Genomic DNA, 16,666 nt, shown 5'->3' with positions numbered 1-16,666 from the left:
CCGAAATGAGATTTTGCATTTTATATTCCATTTATATTTTAATGTATGATGTGTAAGCATAATATCAAATAAAATGCTAATTAAATAAAATAAGCAGCGGAATTAAATATAAATACCTCCAGCCATTTTTGCTCAAACATATGAAGAAGCCTTAGCGATAAATAGAAATTCTATAAAATAAAATTTAGACTGAAGATCTTCTGACCTATGCCTACAGGTGCCAATAAATGGATGCATAGGGCTCTTTATATAGGTAGGTCAGGGACCCTCATCTTTAATAATTAGCTGATTTTATTCCTCTTATCAAGGAATTAAATCAGAAATATTAATATAAAAACTGTTTTGATTTTATGTAATTTACTGTGGAATAAATCATATTAAATCTTTATATTAAATAATTACCGTTATGATAATTATTTAAATTCCAACCGTTACAACAAATTAAATAATTACCGTTATGATAATTATTTAATTTTAACCGTTTCCAACAAATTAAATGTGTCTGAGAGACACATATGTAATTTCTTACATGATGTTCAATGGATCTCTTTTACTATGTTAATATCATATGTGCTTTTGTTTGGTAATTTGTCCATGCCAATTAGGCTGTGGTTGAATTTTTTTTTTTTTTTTTTTTTTTAAAGTAATATATAATTTTGCATTACTCTATTAGCTAGGAATTTATCATTGTCAAATGTAGATTGTGTAAAACAAGTAGCTCTGTAATTTTTGAGTTATTGTTGAGTTTATTATTTGGTTTTTTGATTGACACAACACATTCTTAGAAACCAGCAATTCATGTATGTGGAGATTTATGTAATCTGTTTGGATATGACAGTCTCACTTCTTCAAAGAGATTAACTTTGACTGGCTATACCCGCTTATTGCTAAGATGCCAAAGGAAAATAAGTGATGTCATGTCTCTGCTGCTTTGATCTTCTTGATGCCATATCGATATTGTGGTTGGAAAACCAATTTTGGTAACTACAGTACTCCTAGAATAGCATATTAAGTATAGGGCTTGTAATGATCTTCTCAAAGATCATAATATCAACAAAGGCCAAGAAAGGATCTCTAAAATCAAGCTATTTTTCCCTCTTAGATTTCTATATTTTTCTCTAATGTAAGTGTTTGGTAACTTAGTTTGGATTAAAAGCACAATCTTGATGTTTTTGTTTAGACATGCACAATTTTAGTGATAGAATATGTGAATTTTGTTGATTTGGTTACTGAGAATAGTTTGTCCTGCAAATTTCTAGAACTGCAGCTTGTTTACCATTCTAAATTTCTAGCCAATTGCGAGGTGTCCTCGCTTGGAGGAAAGATGTGAAGAAGGAATAGGATAGGATTGGCCAAAAATTGCTCACATCCCCAACTTTTCAAATCGGCAGTTCTTCTACTAATCGTATGGAATGGATCGGTAGCCTAATGCACCAATTTTTCTTCAGGGTTTTAAGTCACCAATTAGACAGTAATTTATATTCTACAAATGGTAGCATGACAGATTGGGTAAAAGACTTATGATAGACCATGGAAGTCAATTCCCTCCCAAATTTCAATAAAAACTTGATAAATTTTTGCATAACTCTGAGTTTTCTCATAATCAATTCAGATTTAGACAGATTCTTTTATTATTATTTTTCCTGGAATCTAACTGCAACTCTCTATTCATGGATTGATTTTACCTTTTTACTGTATTCATTGGGAAATTTTGAGTTAGTGTTAGTTTATTATTTGGTTTTTTGATGGTCAGAGAAATATGCATAGAAAAGAATCAATTCATGAAATGGGTGTGAGAATCATTGGAGGATTTCTGTATTATGCTCGGATACGTTAGCTTCACTTGTAGACAAAACAATGGACACTATACAGAGCACTTCCATGATGAGGAAGTTCCGGTGAGTAAATGTTGCAATAATGACAATGAGCTGAGCTTGTAGAAAGGGGACATTCAGTTAACCATATTTTGCATTTTTATATAGTATTCTGCTTACAATTTGGTGAACACTTTTTATCGTCGTTTAGAACTTGAAAGATATGATCAAGAATCAGTTGTCCTTAAAAACCATGTAACAAGTATTTTGCATCTGCTGGTTCTTACACTTGCTTGAAAGAATTTTAACCCCAAAAGACAGCGTGAACTTCTGTATCGAAGCTTATGTATGATGCCCTTGAAATTGATAGAATGGGTTGGGGAAATTGATAGCATTGCTTCTTCTATTGTTATACTATTTTGAAGATCCATTGATGAGGCCTTTGGGTACCACATTCAAATACCTTATTCAATATATATTTTTTTTTTTAATACTTAAGGTTAGAATAATTTGTTTTTAAGGCATATAGGTGAGGAATTTTCATATATATAATTTTTTGTAAGACTCTTTATGTTATTGTTCTTTTAGGATTTTATGTCTTTGAAGTAGTGTGATTTTTCTTATTGGTTAACTTCCACCTGGAATTCAAATGCCTCCTAAATGGACCTCACTATAATTGAACAAAGCTTAATGGATGTCGGGACTTGATAATCTAATCTTTAGATGGCACAGATCTGACACACATAAGAGTGAAGCTGATTGATTAGCAAATACAATCTAAATTTGTGCCTAGTTATAAGTGGCGAAGAATGTGAGGTTTTTCATCTTTGTGTTTCTTTTCAATATCTTAGATTTAACATGACATTCAGCTAATAGTAAAAAATTATACATGCATAGCTACTTTTGGACTGTACACAACATAACTATAAATAATACTCATTTGCAATGAATGAGTGGAAGAGGTTTGGCTGGTTGGACAAGAACTGTATTATGTGCTAATGGAATTCTTAGCTCTTTTTGGCACTAGATAGCTTCCTTGCTTCCCCTATTTGTACATGAATATTAATTTTCAATGTTATGCCCATCTTTCTGAGTTCAAAGTGAGTGTGTACATCATCAAAAGAGGAGTAGTGTCAGGTACAGAAAAGGGAGTGATTTTATAAGGCACTCAAATGGATATTGTGACGTCCTACATCGCCTGAGAATGAGGATGTGCTTATATGTATAAATGCATCCTTTATGACACAACGCGTCTGGAGCCCAAATGGTTGGGTATAAGGAACAAAGCCTTGAGATTGAGGGTTCGAGTAGTCCGAAGATACCAAAGAGGACAATATTGTGGGTAGGGTCACCATGGCTGCGGCGTGCTCTGATACCACAACAACATGTATGGAGCCCAAATGGTTGGGTGTAAGGAACAAAGCCTTGAGGTTGAGGGTTCGAGTAGTCTCAAGATACCAAAGAGGACAATATTGTGGGTGGGGTCACCATGGCTGCGACGTGTTCTGATACCACAACAACGCGTTTTAAAGCCGTGCTGGCCATGGATCTATTAGAACTCCACAGTTAAGCGTGCTTCTGCGAGAGCAATCCCATGATGGGTGACCTCTTGGAAAGTCTGGTTTGGGGAGCCAAAAGTGTACAATATTGTGTCATTGAGGGTGGATCGTTACAGATATTTTGGTTTATATCTATCCAATTTACATGTCTGTGTTTAAATTTTTTGCTTTGCTCTCTTATCAGGTTTACTTTGGCATGCTTGATGCCCTATTGGCTTCTGAAAAATTTCCAGAAGAATACTGTGAATACAGGGATGGTTGTTAGGTAAAACATCCAGACTTCTTACCTTCAAATTCTTTACTAATCTTATCAAGCTATCTTTGTTTGTATTCCAGGATATACTGTGAAATGATTAAAGCTATCATTAGTGTGGGTTTTGCAGATCCTATGATAGCAGAGTAATTAAGGTTGATTCCAGTTCCTACCATTCAACATCAAACTAGTGAGGGCAATGGCTTTCCCTTGGTCTTATTGGATGTGTACCTTTGGCGGCTGCACCAACTATACGTGGGTTTTTGTAAAGTAAAATTCCATTAAAAATTGTGAAATTTCAGTAATTAATTTTTCTAGCTTACTTGGTTTTCTTTGTTACATATACCTTATTTGTGGAACTTTAAGATATTCTTTTGCGGCAGAATAGTGATAAGAGAAATTGCAGTTTCAATTGTATTGTTTCCCTCTTGTGTCCTGCCTAATGATGTGGCTTTTAAAATTATCATTGTACTTGTGATTGATCATTTTTAAATTTTGATCAAATGATTAAAATCCACCTCATTAGTAGAGAGACACAAGAAGATCCTCTTGTAGAATTATTCATTGGACAAACCAAAAATGTGAAGTGATGGAATGTTTTTAGAATATTGTGGTTGGAAAACCAAATTTGGCATTGGGCTTGTAATGATCTTCTCAAATATCATTAGGATCTGAAAGTTGAAGTGGTAGAATGCTTGACAGGGGGAGGATCTTGAGGTTCTTACGAAGAGGGTGCACATGAGCTATAGGATCCTCTTCAGTTGAGTTTCAACTGGGGAGCCAGTTGGTTGTATAGAAGGGTATTTTGGTAATTTCACACAATGTGAAATTACCAAAATACCTCCCTGTATAACTAACTGGGAGGTATCCAGGTCCCACGTCGTATTATTTGCTGAAAAGAACTCCAGCTAATATATCATTTTGTATTTTTCATCTTGGTTTCCATCCCTTCCAGCTGCCACATGGTTCCACTTCCTCTTGGCTGGAGATTGTCTTTTTACTCAACTTGCTCCCTACTTGAAAATGTGAAGTAGCTCTAAAATGAAGCCAATTTTTCCAAGAGTAATGCCAAGCTATTTTTTCCAAGAAATGATGAGCTCATTTATTGCTAAGAGTAATGCCAGACGGCCACAGGTGAGATGAGTAATGTTAGAGGCCATCTTTTTATCCTCTCAAAGTTACTATAGCTTTTAAAATCTCTATTGAATCAAAATTCAGTAGTGGTACATTTCAAATTCAATAGTAATTTAAAAAGTTACATTAATTTTGAGAAGATAAAAAATGATAAAAAGATATATGGTCTCTACTCCCTAGCATTACTTTAATTATCTTTGTAAATAATTGGTATATATGCAGGATATTATGACAATATGTCAGCTTCTTCCTCTTCTTTGTTCCCCCCCCCCCCAAACTTCCCTGTGAATCTAACACAATTGACCAAAAAGTCAAAAGACAATGCTTGTATTATGATTAGCAATACTTTTTAACCCTTAAATTTGTCTGAGAACTATAGTCTTAGTTAACGTTTTTTCTAATACATATTACCTACAAACATATGTCCACTTTTCAGGTTCACACCCAGAACTCTGAAGGATTTAGATGGGACATACTTCCTGTTTATGTGCTTGCAAGAAGTAAGGAGTTAAAACAGGCTACACACTTAACAAAATCACATATTACTAGTATTTCAATTGAGTCATGTCACAAAATGTTAACTATATAATCCATAAGTTGGGGTCATCTGCTGTTAGAAATAGCGCAACCATGTCTCATTCTCAGTGTCATTTGATTTATTCATTGGACTTACTGTTGTTGATGTTGCACTAGAAGAACTAGAAGCGCCATTAAAAAAAAAAAAAAAAAAAACAAAACAAAAAAAAAACAAAAAACTCTTCAAGGTTTCAATCTACCTCATTTTTTTTTTTTTAGTTAATCTGCTTCCTTACCAAGCTTAACAAATGAGGGGTTTTTGTTAGAATATAAGATATGATTCAATAATGGGTGATTATTCATTATAAGATAATTACCTTATAGGATTATTATAATTAACAAAGTTTGTTATAATCAAGTTTGATTGATTTGATTACTATACTTATTTTTAGCTTTCTTTACCTCATTTGTCCTGTAAGTATGAGTATTTTGTATTGTAAATTTTATAAAAGAATGAAAGCAAGATGTAACCCTTATGAGCTTTTTCTTAAGGTTAATGCTAAGGAGCAACACTTTATCTGGAATTCATTCGGAAAAAGTGTTGCTCTATGGCACATTAAATTACAAATGTGCTAAGGAGCATCATTTTTTTCGGATGAATTTCACCAAACCATCCTAAAAATATCTTACAAATAGATGAGTGTTATCCACCGGCATATGCCACATCATAAGAGAGGATGCTACACTTGTTACAAAGGGAGAGCCAATTCAAATCCTCAAACTAAATGATTAGCTTCTAATTAAGGAATGTCTAGCTATTAATTAACCAAAGAATCATATATAGCATGTTTGTGGGGAGCATGCAATTATACCATTCAACCTTAGAATCTTGAGGCCTGTTGTTTCCCAAGGTCTTTTGACTAATACCTAATATTAGAATATGATTTGCAGTATCATAAAGTTAAGATGTTAGAAAGTGATGTTGATCGATCAAGGTATATAAATGCTTATGAAACACATTAAACTCTTTAATTATGCAAAATACTTGAATAAATGCTCTGTTATGATCCCTTTTAATTATGTCAATGATTATAATCATAAATATTAATTATATTTTGAAATTCAACATGCAATATATTGTGAAACGTCATGTACGGATGACGGACGCATGTACAGTATAATTTATAGCCAATCATGGCACAACAAGCGGATGAACAGTCTACCTTTGTAATTTTTGGACATTTTGGGATTGTTTGATGGCTTTTTGCTAGATCTGTCTCTCTTTTATGTGCTATTGTGCTTTATTGTTTAGAGGGACTTCATGTAAGATCTTTGTAATGTTTATTTATTATTTGGGTAGATGTTTTTTTGTATATTCTGGATCTTTTCACAGTTTACCTTTGGTAGCTGCTTTTAAGTCGGGTTTTTCTGACTTAGTGGGTGGAGTTTCTTTATCTCCGGTCACAATTGGCCTTCGAGCAGTGGTGTTTTGCCTTCGGGCATGTTTGAACTTCTTCTGTCTTGTATTGGCCTTTTGGTCAAATGTAATTCCCTCTGGGGCTTGTTATTATTAATGAAGTTCACTTTGTTTCAAAAAAAAAAAAAAAAAAAAAAAAAAAAAAACAAGAGGATGAACAGGAAAATGACGTTTTATTCATAGGGAGTAATTCTAAAATTATGTCTTCCTCCTACTCTTCGTCGCTCAGATTTGATGTCTCAAATTTCGGTCGTTAAATCTCATCATCTTATCATTTTATCATCCAAGTGACGCAAAGGTCAAAAATGTGGGCTGATAGCCCAGTTGTACGCTCATCACGCGGTGTTGAAATAATTAAGATATATAGGTATATAGGTATATTTCATGATTAACCAAAGTGCAACATGGATGTGCTTACAATAATATAATAATTTATTATTAATCAAGTTTTGTATTTACCTTTTGTTAATATACTATTTTCAATAAATAATATAACTTATGTATGTAATCCATCTCGTAACATAGTCTATTTGAGGAAGTTTTGTTTTGGCCAAACCACCCCAAACAGAAAAAGTTTGGTAATTTATAATATATGAAAATTCATTGGTTTTTTATTTGATTAAAATATATAATCTTTAGGTGATGATCATTTGAAAGCATGCATGCATGTTGTTTTAATCGATAACATTTTTCGATAGTACTCTAGAAATATTGTCATGTTGGGTCAATTGAGTCGGATTGAATGTCTGATGAAACTTCAATTCATCGTTAAAACTTCAATTCCTGTGGCTAACCTGTCCTTCTCTTGAGACAAGCACACATGCATGGCCTCATTCATTGGACTTTCTTTAAGCAGTGCCCATTTGGCTTGTCCATTTGCATTACAGCAAATACATCTTCCTTAATTCTACGCTCCCAACACCTCTCATCACTACTTTAACAGTGGGTTTCAACATCATTAGATTCACTGACAACAAATGGCGGAGGCAGTTCTCTTCAACGTTTCTGCTAGTATCATTACGAGTTTGAGCTCTCTTTCTCTCCAAGAGATTGGACTGCTCTGTGCCTCTGTAGTTTCAAAGTTGAGCTTAAAAAGCTCGGGAACACAGTTTCCACCATCCAAGCTGTGCTTTTGGATGCCGAGGAGCAGCAGGCCCACAACCACGCAGTCAAAGATTGGCTTGGAAAGCTCAAGGATGTCATGTACGAAGCCGACGACTTGCTAGATGACTTCTCCAGTGAACTTCTACGGCGACAAGTCATGACATGCATGAGATAACAAAGGCAAAACAGGTAAATTCATAAACATGCATGATGTCGTTTGTAAGTTCTAGTTTAAAATACCTCAACAACATTTCGAAACGATAAATCCACAGCAAAACAATTTGCTCATTATAATGTTAAACCCAACTATTAATTCAAACATTTCGAAAAAAAATCTAACTTAAATTTACGACAATTACAAACATGACCTTCATATTTTCCTTAATTACACACATAGCCCAAAAAAAATGTTTCAACTTTTCGGAATGCACTATACTGAATAGTACTTATGGGTATTACAGGCACGCATCTTGTAACGATCCACCCTCAATGACACAATACTGTCCGCTTTTGGCTCCCCATACCAGACTTCCCAGGAGGTCACCCATCCTGGGATTGCTCTCGCAGCGGCTCGCTTAACTGCGGAGTTCTGATAAGTTCATTGCCATCGCGGCTTTAAAACGCGTTGTGTCATATAAGGTGCATTTATACATATAAGCACATCCTCATTCCCAGGCGATGTGGGACGTCACAATCACCCCCCCTTGGGACCCAGCGTCCTTGCTGGCGACCCTCATGGGATCCCCCCATTCTTGGCATCCCAGCGAGTGCCCGCTGGCAACCCTCTTGGGCTTGTGCACGCTCCCACCATCTCAGGCTGGGCAATGGCTCTGATACCATTTGTAACGATCCACCCTCAATGACACAATACTATCCGCTTTTGGCTCCCCATACCAGACTTCCCAGGAGGTCACCCATCCTGGGATTGCTCTCGCAGCGGCTCGCTTAACTGCGGAGTTCTGATAGGTTCATTGCCATCACGGCTTTAAAACGCGTTGTGTCATATAGGGTGCATTTATACATATAAGCACATCCTCATTCCCAGGCGATGTGGGACGTCACACATCTTCTTTTCCAAATCGAACCAGCTTGTTTATGGCCTTAAAATGGGTCATAGGATCAAGGCAGTTAGAGCAAAACTGAATGAAATCGTAGAGGATAGGAAGAACTATAGGTTCACTCAACGCCTTATAGAGACACAGTTTGAGCATAGGAGGAGAGAAGATTCACACTTTTTTGTACTTGAGGAAGAAGTCATTGGGAGAGAGGACGAAAAGAAGGCTGTTAAAGCGCTATTATTCGATTCCAATGTGAAAGAGAATGTTTCCATCATTCCCATTGTTGGGATTGGTGGACAAGGAAAGACCACACTTGCTCAGTATGTGTACAATGACGAGGAGGTCCAAAAGCATTTTGATATGAGGCTTTGGGCATGCATCTCTGATCCTTTTGATGTAAAAACTATTGTTCAAAAGCTCATAGAATCAGCAACTAAGAAGAAACCTGAAAGTCTTGAGATAGATCCGTTGCAAAGTGAGCTTCGAGTAACAATTGGTGGGAAGCGATACTTACTTGTTTTAGACGATCACTACAAAAAAAATAGCATTTCGCCACTTGCATTTCGCCACGTGTACGGACACAGTATACGTGGCAAATAGTTTGCCACGTGTAAATGGCCATGTGTGCGATTCGTGCTAGATCCGATTGTTACTAAATGCACATTTTGCCACGTGTACCACAATACACGTGGCCACTAAAGTTAGCCACGCGTATTTAGTACATGCGGCTGACTGTTTGCCGCGTGTACTTAAATACTCGTGGCCACTTGGTCACGTGTATTGAAGTACACGCGGCAAACAGTTAGCCGCGTGTACTACATACACGTGGCTAACTGCTTCATTTTTTATTTTATTTTTTTTAAAAAAAAAAAAAAAGGAGAGAAGAAGAACAGAATAATTTTCGGTTCTTCATCTCTTTTTCTTTTTCACCGGTATTTTCTTTCGCCAAAACTACTTTTCTTTTTTTCTTTTTTCTTTTTTTTTTTTTTTTTCCAGATTGCCGGAAACTTCTTCAAGGTCGGTGTAATCTTCCCCTTCCTTACCCATGAAATCGAATCCAAAAAATCCCCCAAAATTCCTCCGTCGACTGCATTACCAAGAAATTACCAACAAAACGCCAAAACAAATAACAAACAAAATCCAAGAATCACAAAAACTACAACAATCCAGTCGCCGGAAATCAAACCAGGAAAAAAAAAAAAAAACTAATCGTCGGCCATTAAACCTAAACAACAAAAACCCATAATCAAATTCAAAATCCGGCCGACGAGCGTGAGTCGGCCGGATCTCCTCCATCTCTGAGAGTCAGTCGACCACAAGCTTAACCTCTCGGGCTGTGACCCTCCGAACTCCAGGTCCATCGCCATTCACCGGATCTATCTCAGAATATCTCTCTCCAGCTCTCTCGGTCTCCCTCTTCCATCTCCCTCTCTGTGACTGTGTGAAGAAAATGAAGAAAAAAAAGGAGAATGATAGTGAAAAAAGGGAAAGAATGAAGACAGAATGAGAAAAAATAAGAGGAAACTTAAAAGAAAAGTCAAAGGGGCGTGGGGAATGAAAAAGAGAGAGCCGGCAATGAAAAGGTAATGGGACGTGGAAATGAAAAAAAAAATGGGGGGAAATTAAAAGTTAAAGGGGGAGGAGGGAAATTAGAATTACACGCGGCCAATTGGACGTGTGTAAAAATACATGCGGTCAATTGGACGCGTGTAATAAATACACGCGGCCAATTCGACGCATGTAAAAAAAATACACGTATCCAAATGGCCGCGTGAATTACTTGTTTATGTTCAGCAACCTGCCACGTTGTCATCAAGACAAGTGGCTAGTTGGCCGCGTAACTACAGTAACCGCTACTGTAGACACGTGACGAATTGCAGCATTTTTTGTAGTGGATGTATGGAATGAGAATTCTAATAAATGGTCTGACTTGAAAAATCTGTTGGTGGGTGGCCTGAGGGGAAGCAAAGTTCTAGTTACCACACGGAACGAAAAAGTTGCAGACATTACACGCACAGCTTCATCGTATTTTTTGGCAAGTATATATAAAAGTAATTCTTGGGATTTATTTAAGAAAATGGCATTTAAAGATGGGGAAGAGCCAAAGAATCCAAAGCTAGCGGAAATTGGAAGGGAGATCGTACAAAAGTGTGCACGATTTCCTCTTGCTATAAGGAGCATAGGGAGTCTATTTGTGACGACCCGTTTTTTTTTTTTTAAAACATACAAACGGATCTTCACAGTGGCACGACTACATGTCGCTCAGCCAACATATGGCACATGCCCCATAACATGCACCTGATAATCAGAGTTCTATCTATGCAACGGAAATCATAATGATATAATCATTAACTCAGCGGAAAAGCATATCTAAATATAAACATATTGTTTACACAAAAGAGCTATTCACATGTCTAACTGTTTAAGGCTTAACATCATTACAACTATTACAAAAGGATGGCTACACAAAAGAATAAGTGACGCATTTGTCACGAGCCATATACAAAATACCCATAGTATGGACAACCCGCGGTCCATAGCACTACAACTGTCGCGTCATGCTCTAGTCATAGTATCCCAAATACAAAGCTACGGGGTCATCCTCCAAGTCGGGTGTACCTGTAGCCAAAGAAGCTCCATCTATACGGTTGTGGGGGTAGCCACATCCATATAGGTGAAATAATGAGTTCACCGTCTTAGCATAAATAAATACACTAAGACCTCAGAGGTATACTATTCACTGAGTTTTCGCAAAGAACCAACTTTTCCCTTTTTGTCATGCGTACACTATAACAGCCACCAATTTTATAAATTTTTGTTTGAAAACCCCCATAACTGATATAGTAAACACTGACTTATAGAAAACATTTAAACATGATAGGCAGCTAAGATTATACGCAGAAGTTTGTTGTAGAAACAACTACGTACGACCTCACCTACGATAATACTTTATGGTTTGTTTGCTTAGGTTTACATAACCCTTATGTTAGAAATCAATGACATTTAAATCATGCAACTATCCGATAGGAATATACATAAGCTCTTTTCCATTAAAACTCTTATGCATACCAATACGTATAGCAAAACTACTCTTAATATAAAAACATCACTCATCAAAACCATGCTATGAATGATTATGCAATGCACATCATGGAAATTAATCCAAGCATCATGGGTTACCCCAAGCATCATGGAAATAAATCCAAGCATCATGGATATTAATCCAAGCATCATGGGTTACCCCAAGCATCATGGGAATTACCCCAAGCATTGTTTCCCGTGAGTTGTGAACCTCACTTCGATGCACGTTTAGCGTTCATATGCATATGCATCATGCTTCAAAACAATATACACAATATACTTTTATTTTACGAATCATGCCTTTAACACATGCTTTCTTTACAAAACATAATCAATTCAACATGTCATTTCTTTAACAATTTGCATAACTTAAATCTTTATACTCACTCTAAACTCACCAATCATATTCATAGTTCAAAACATCATCAATATTTCAATATACTCCAAAGTACTCAAATCATCCAAAACAATTCATAATCAACATACAGTTGGTTCAGATTTGTAAAACAATATATATTTTGCAATTCATCATTTATGAAAATAATACTTCTCAGTGAGTAGAATACTCACCTTGAGCTGCTTATACTCCCAAATTCCAACAACTCAAGATTCGACCCACAAAGTGCCGCTAAAACACAATACAACGCACCATTCAGTTTCTTAACCAATAACCATGCTAAGTAGCACCTTGAATCGCTCAAAGGCTACATCACTAAGTTACCTATAAAATTCTAAGGTTTACTTTATTACCTATTAATTAACTAAGCCTATACATAGAATTATTATTAGGTTTACAATTAAAATCTCCGATTATACAAATTACTAACATTAAAACCTAACCCCATAGACACTTATTTTCATGAAATCCATAGATAATTTTGGGATTAATCAACAACCTAAATTCAATTAATTCACAAATTAAAAATCTAGGGTTTAAGCACCTAAAAAAAATCCCAAATTAATATTCACTAATCTAATCATACTAAATGCTAACCACCATTTTATTTTTACTAAACCATAACATAACAATGCTATTTTAACACAAATAACACTAATCCACAAAGTTTACTTAGGATTAGACACAAAATCGCAATTTAGATACATAACCCCAAAAGTTAGGGTTTTAGAAAGACTTACCCAAAGTTCACTAATTAATACCCAAGGTTTAGGTAGCTTCCAGAAAACTCCAAATACCCAAACACCTAAAGAGAACATTCAATTAAACTCACATTTACAAGATTTAATTAAAAATCTCAAAAATATAAATTTAGTGTTTTACCTCAAAATGATCGGTCAAAACGTAGATCCACACGCATAGATCACATTTCCAAAATTAGATTTGAGATTGGACCCTTAGACCTTCCTAGATCACAATTTTTCTCAGAAGCCTTTCCCCCCTTTTTTTCTGTTTCTTCTTTCTGCTAGAAAAGAAAGAGGCACTGACTGCCTCTTCTTCTTTTTTGTCTTTCTTTTAAGTGAGGTGCGCCTCACTGAGTGAGGCGCGCCTCACTAATTGCTGCGCCCCGTTTTGGGGCGCAGGTGTGGGGCGCAAGCCCCACACTTTAATTTTTTTTTTTTTTTTTTTAAAAGAGGCAGCCGTGCTGCCTCTGAACATCTTCTTTTCTTTCTTTTTTTTTTCTTTTTTTTTTTTTCATCAAGTGAGGCGCACAGTGCGCCTCACTATATATATATATATATATATATATATATATATATATATATATATATATATATTTTGTATTTAATTATAGTTTTTTTTTTTTCTTTTTGATTAGTGTTGGATTAAACTTACAAATGCCACATATATTTTCTTTTCATGACTACCATTTACAAGTCTATAGAATAAAATAAAACACTTTATTTTATTTTACCACACTTAATAAACTTATTTTAATTAATCCTAATAAACTCATTAAATATTTTCTTGGACATTACACTATTATACTTCAAAATTTTTTTGGATGAATGGTTGTACTTTAAAAACAATAAGCTTCACAAAATTACTCAACAAGACAATGTTATTTTCTCAATACTGAAGTTGAGTTATGATCAACTGCCGCCACACTTGAAGCAATGTTTTGCCTTTTGTTCGCTGTTTCCAAAAGATTCTATAATTGGAGTGAAGATGTTGATTCAGCTATGGACAATGCAAGGCTTTATTCATTCGTCAGACATAACGATATGTCTTGAAGATGTTGGTCGCGAGTATTTTATGGATTTACTTTGAAGGTCGTTTTTCCAAGACATACGAAGAAATAAAAATGGTGATATAGAAAGCTGCAAAATGCATGACCTTATATATGATCTTGCACAATCTGTAGCAGGGGATGAGTGTTTGATTTCAAATCCAAATGCAGTAAAAGTAGTTGAAAGAACTCGCCATGTGGCATTCGATTCTTTAAATTCATTAAGGGATATTCCAGCTCCCTTGCTCGAGGTAGACAGACTAAGAACCCTTCTTCTGCAACATCCAGGATCTGAATTCTTTTTTCTAGAACTTGATTCGAATAGGCGAGTCTATGATACACTCATTTCAAGTTTTAAATGCTTGCGTGCTTTGAATTTGAGTAACTCGAATATTCAAGAAGTGCCGAACTCCATTGGCAAGTTAAAGCATCTAAAATATCTTGATCTAACTTGGAATAGGGATATCAAACTACTCCCCGCTTTTATAACTAAATTGCAGAATTTGCAAACACTAACACTTGACTATTGCACTTCACTTAAAGAAACAAATACAAAAGAAACACTCTAAGAAAAATAAATAAATCTATTTAAGCCTAAATAATCTTCTCTTAGTACAATGGAATTCTTATAGAAACACTACATAGAAGCTCATTTAAATAGGTTCTGAAAACTGAAAAACAAGTCAGGAATGGATTTCTAGGCGGTGGTGTCCAGACATGTATTAGAAAGTAAGCTTTCTGTGAAGCGTGTCTGGACACATTGCCTTAGTGTCCGGACATCAGTATGAAAAACTTTTTTGAGTCCACTGTCTTGCCTTCTATGTCTGGACATGATGTAGAATAGTGACTTTTTGGAATTTGTGTCAATTGGCTGTCCGGATATGTGAGAGAATAGGACCTTATTGTGACTTGCGTCCGCTGAGCTGTCGAAGTTCCAAACATACTGAGAACACAAACTTACTACCAGTTGTATCCGGACATGACTTCTGGCTGTCCAAACACTCATCAGGGAATCTGGATTTTCAGGAACAAAATATTCTGGAGAATATTTTCTACAGTAATGCTTTTTCCTTCTTGATAAATATTCTTGCAATATTTTCCTTTCCAGAACTTTCATTTCTTGATAAATGTACTGCAACATATTTTTGAAAATCTTCTAAGTGATTGGTGTCTCAGTTTCAACAACAATACAATAACCTTTTTATCAACAGAATTTAGCTAATAATAAAACCCAATAAGTTTTCCCTATTTACCAAATTATGGCGAGGCTTTAGCCGCATGTCTAGCAGTTTCCCTTGCTACTTCTCTTAATCTTGAGAAATTTATCATTGAGGGTGATTCTCAAGTTGTCATTCTATCTCTGCAACATCCCCAGAACCCCCTTGATTGGCGTATCTCATCATCTGTCATTTCAGACATCATTGACTCTCTTCCAGTCTCCAACTCCTGGAGCGATAAAAAAGTCAAAAGAAGTACAAACTTCTGTACCCATTCAGTGACACATTGAGCCGTAACCAGTTCATTTTCTAACCGCATACCCATTGCTCTCCCAAACTCAATCATTATTGTAAATGGGAAAGATCCGCCCCCTATTAGGAATTTAGGATATTAAGTTGTTAGTTTTTTTTTTTTTTTTTTTTTTTTTTTTTTTTTTTTTTTTTTTTGTGAGTACATAGTAAAAAAACCAAGAGAGAGAGAACAAACTTATGGAATAAAGAAGGTAGAGGGGGAGTCTTTTCCAATACATGGAGGAAAAGATGTGGATAAAGGGGAAATGATGGGAATGTAACGAGAATGAATTGTAGTTGCAATCCAATTTGCCACATGGTGGTTACAAAAATTTGCACTTCGATTAACATGACTAGCTTTCCAGCTAACTATTGGTGGGATGGTGGAGTGAATATTTGAGATGGTGGAAGCAATTCTCCAATCTTTAGTAATTGCAGGATGTTGAAGCGTCATTGTGACTTTAAGAGAATCACCCTCTAAGATAAAAGAAGATAACCCTAACAAAACTTCCAAAAGAGCAGTCAGAAGAGCAGCAGTAGCCTCACCGTAAAGTGCACATCAAGGTGAGCTAATAAGGGAGGTACACTTGATTATAGAACCAGTAGAGTCTCTGCAAACTACAGCCTGAGTAGAAAAAGTTGCTCTGATAGTAGTATCATAGTTTATCTTTAAATAGGGAGGAGAATGACTCTTCCAGACTTCAGGAGTTTTATCATATTTGGTTGTCCACGCAAAATAGTGCTCCAGCGCAGTCTTGTTAATTGTAGTTGAAATGATAAGAGCATTCGGGATAATGCCATCATGATGAATTTTATTCCTGGTAAATCGAAGGTAGTCACATGCAACAACAAAAAATATTTGAAACTTATGAGTCTCTGCTGGAGGTACGCCAAGCATACAGTATGGATGTAAAATAATAAGGAACCAATCTCTCGTGTTAGTAACATTTAATGCAATGATATTTAAATGCCAAAA

The 16,666-nt window shown here is 35.7% G+C and overlaps 1 long non-coding RNA gene across 1 annotated transcript; it reads right to left on the bottom strand.

Annotated features, from left to right (window-relative positions):
- Positions 1 to 11,263: 11,263 nt before the first annotated feature.
- Positions 11,264 to 12,892, bottom strand: LOC133862010 (uncharacterized). Its single transcript, XR_009899108.1, has 2 exons — positions 12,567 to 12,892; positions 11,264 to 11,555 (listed from the first exon to the last, which is right to left on the bottom strand). It is a non-coding gene; the product is annotated as an uncharacterized LOC133862010 (long non-coding RNA).
- Between the last annotated feature and the right edge of the window lie 3,774 nt (positions 12,893 to 16,666).

The sequence above is a fragment of the Alnus glutinosa genome, chromosome 2, assembly GCF_958979055.1.
Source record: "Alnus glutinosa chromosome 2, dhAlnGlut1.1, whole genome shotgun sequence".
Classification (NCBI taxonomy): domain Eukaryota; kingdom Viridiplantae; phylum Streptophyta; class Magnoliopsida; order Fagales; family Betulaceae; genus Alnus; species Alnus glutinosa.
This window is presented reverse-complemented; position numbering and strand designations above follow the sequence as displayed.